Source organism: Apis dorsata, unplaced genomic scaffold, assembly GCF_000469605.1.
Source record: "Apis dorsata unplaced genomic scaffold, Apis dorsata 1.3 scaffold_967, whole genome shotgun sequence".
Lineage (NCBI taxonomy): Eukaryota > Metazoa > Arthropoda > Insecta > Hymenoptera > Apidae > Apis > Apis dorsata.
This window is the reverse complement of record NW_006264074.1, coordinates 184,486-188,625: the sequence shown is the minus strand read 5'-3', so window position 1 is coordinate 188,625 and position 4,140 is coordinate 184,486. Positions and strand designations below refer to the sequence as shown.

At 22.9% G+C, this 4,140-nt stretch overlaps 1 long non-coding RNA gene across 1 annotated transcript in view; it reads left to right on the top strand.

The window, feature by feature from the left end:
- LOC116186588 overlaps positions 1-2,718 on the top strand; it is a 5,710-nt gene extending 2,992 nt beyond the window's left edge. Inside the window, exons 2-3 of the long non-coding RNA XR_004151607.1 lie at positions 1,007-1,147; positions 2,630-2,718. This is a non-coding gene — a long non-coding RNA (uncharacterized LOC116186588). The remainder of the gene's footprint in view (positions 1-1,006; positions 1,148-2,629) is intronic.
- Positions 2,719-4,140: the final 1,422 nt, after the last annotated feature.

Here is a 4,140-nt window from a genome sequence, read left to right as displayed (position 1 = left end):
TGAAAAATATAATTTATTAACTCTTGTAAATATTTTTTTGTTTCATTTGACTACTATTTATAAATGATTTTAAAATTATAATCTGTGATGATAATAATAATATAATAGATATTAATAATATAGAAGAAATAATCTTTATTCTATTATTAATAATAAAAATTAAATTTTTATTTTCTGTATAATATTCTTTACTTAAAAATTAAAAATTAGAACGTAAAATAAAAATGTGAAATCTAAAATTTGGAATATATCTATTTAGATTCATCATAACTTTATTACAATGTATTATAAATTTTTGGACTTTTATCTCATTATAACAAAAAAATTAAACTTTTATATATGTAGTAATATTACGTAGAACATTCTTTATTCTGAGGATTTTTTATGTTTATTTTTTATATTTATTTTTTAATCAAATTAAGGAATAGTAGCAGTATTAAAAAGTTAGAGATAATTAAGTAATTTTTATTATCTGAAGAAGATACGATATTTATTAAATTATAAAAAAAAATTTACAACTATTCTTAACTTATTTTAATTTAATTAGCTGAATTAATAACATGTTATAATATAAATTATCTCAATAATATCAAAAAACAAAAATGAAGATTATTTTTAAAACGATTTCTTTAACTCTTTTTTCTCAATTTTAAATTATGGTTTTCTTATAAATTAAAGAATTAAAGATATGTTTTTTATCATTTGAGCAAAAAGATATTTATTATATTTTAAAAAAAAATTAGCAATTCAATTTTTAAAGACCTAATTAAAATTTAAACAGAATTAATAACACATTACTTTATTGAAAGCAATATCAAAAGATATTATTTTTAACGATTATTTTAATTTTTTTTCTCCAATTCCATTACTTAAAAACACTCACATCCAACTACTTATCCAATCAACAGAAACCAATCTTCACACCTTATCTTCATACAAAAGTATTATACTAACACAAACTAAAATCAAGTGAACCTCAACTGAACTCGTTTTATGTCACACGTAGGAGAGCCTTTTACCACTTTTTGCCTCGTCTCGAACGAGATTCACGACAGCCTGCTACCTGACGGATTAACGGATTGCCAGCTATTATTATCCTCTGACAGGAACACCGTCGATGTCTTAAGCAGCTCGCGGTACCTTGAACGTAGGTATACACACTGTTCTTTCACTGTTGGGTCAGATTTATCCCCGCGAGTTCTACGAATCTCATGAACCAATGTCGGTTCTCCACCGATAATATACCGATTATTTATTAAGATTGGCCCGATGATGAATGCGTCACATAATATGTGGGACAGCGTATAAAACACGGTAGCACGAGTCTTCTTATATAGAGTGTTCAAAAAGAATCATTTAAGATTTAAATGACACATAGTACACTGACAACATTATCTCGTTCTCAAGGTATTCCAAAAAATATGTTTTCAAACTTCAATTCTGAAATCTGATTTCATTTCTTTAAAAAAAAAATATGTATCAAACATTTTTTTTTAGATCTACTTTTCCTATAAATTTTATAAAAATCAATATTTCATCAACTTCGATATGTTTTTCTGTAAATAAAAAAAACTTTAGTAAATATCAATAATTTCAAACTCAATAATTTTGAAAATAATTTAATTTTCAAAATAATCATTATGATTGATATTCTGACTTGTCAATATTTACAAATATTTTTTCATATGATTAAGAATATTAGATTCATCAATAAGAATAATTATTCGAATAGAATTAAAATTTTTACGAATTAATAATAACCAAATTTTAATTCAATTGTAATTAGATATGTATTTCTAATAATTTTTTTTATAATTATACCATTTTTAATTAAAAGATTTGGAAACTGTATAATTCTTTTAATATTACTTTCATGAGATATAGCTTTTCCATGAATAAACAATATTAGATTTTGATTATTATCATCATTAATTTTAATATTATTAAAATATTTATTTCATCCAAGATCAGATTGAATTTGTTTATTTACTCTTATCTTAGTACTTTTATTTCTATCATTCTTCACCTTCAATTATAATTTTTTTTTTGCATATATTCTTTTCACATATTCTTCCATTTCCACATGTGTTTGCCATCTTTTTCTTAAGAACTCGCAAACTCTCTCGAAAATTCCAAATCTTTATCAAGTTATTTGATAAATATGTTGAATTCGTTATTGGTGAAGAATTGGCATATTTTTGTTATAAAGTTTACATGAAATTAAAATATTCAGAAAATAGTTTATAAACATTAAGAAAAATATCGCAATAATATATATATATATATATAGTAGTAGTATATATAGTAATAGTATATAGTAAGTCAATCATAGTATTAATATAAAACAAAAAAAATGATTATATTTTAAAAATGAAATATTAACAAGTTTTCAAGAATTATATTTATTAAGAATTTATTTTTTTATTCAGTATATAGTATGCTCTATTTGGTATGTGAATACTGAATGATTTTTTTTGAACACCCTGTATAGATAGTATCGTGAGTACAGAGCTCGATTTTAACGAACCGCTTAAATCAAAGTAGTTCGACTCGTGGTGGAGACATACGCGGTTAAATTATGCCGATTCGAATTGCCGGCGGATTCGTGACTGTCCTTTATCATCCTTAGACGAGTATGCGTGGGCGAGCTGAAAGATCATCAGGGAAAGTGAAAGCATCGAACGTGGGACACGTAAAAATACGCGTGTCCGACCGATTTTTAAGCCTCGATTCGCTCCTGTGGTCTTGTTACAGCGAAGTAATCGGTGATTAACGATGACAATGCATTATTTTGCACTCTGAACGTTACTTAAATTGGTATTTTATGTTGTGGATTAATTTTAGTACATTGCGAAAAACATCGAAGATGTGGAGGAATTTTTTTTTTAAAGATTTGGAAATATTCATCGTATTGAATTAATTTATTGTGCAATTTTTGTTAATAAGAATTTGAATGAAAATCTCAAATTGAGTATAGTGTAATTTTATGTAAATCACAAATTGCAAAATATTCAAAATCAAAAGTCGATCGAAAATAAAAAAAAAAGAAACATTTTTAATGTTTGAAAATCAAAAAAATATTTATGTCACAATGTTGACGTTACATTATAGATTTTGATCACGATAGATTTTGATATGTTTCATTCTTAACATTTGTCGAAATGTCGAATTCAAATTAATATTTGCTATAATAAGTAAAAAAAAAACTATCAATTTTTGAATATATATAATACCATTAAATTCAGAGAAAAATTATATTTATTATTGCTCTTAATTATTTTGCTTTATTGCCGTGAAATAAAATAATATATGTAATATCATGTGCTTTTTCGATTGTTTCAATAAAATAAGGCTCTCTATGTTATCGAAGGCTGTCTATATCTATCAGATACAATATAATTAACCATCATTATCTCGTAAATATAAACTGTTATTCGAAGTTTCAATTGACATTATGTGGTTGAATACTTTATGAATTGTTTCTAAGAAATCCAAATTCAATTTGGATATTATAATCAATTGGATAGATTTTATATATTGATAAGAAAAATATCAAGAAAATTGATGAAAAAGAATTATTTTTCATCAGAATCTTATATATTATTTCCTTTAAAATATCATTTTTTTTTGGATTAATTTTTTTCCGGAAAAAATGAAGATTTCTCGAAATTTTATAGAAAAAGAAAAAAAATCATAAATGAAAATAGAAAATAAAAATATTTATCTTTGTAAAAAAAAATATATATTTTTGGCTCATTTAATAAATATCTATTTATTAATAAAAAATATCTACAAATATATATATAAAGAATACAATAAAATGATAATCACAATAAAGATTATAATGTATAAAATATTTTGTCAAAAATAATTAATGCATTGAAAATTTTCAAATGATCGAAATTAAGTATTAAATTCAATATTTGACATTGATAATGAACAAAATCTTAAAAACGAATTGCATTTTATTTCAGTTACAGTTCAGTCATAAAAAAAGTAATATATCTTTCAAATAGAATAAGCTTGAAGAAAAAAGTAATTGTAAAATTGTAAAATAAAATGTAAATATATAGCAATAAATTGATAAAATCATATATATTTTTTATTCTTATTGTATTAAATATATAATTATAATTTTTA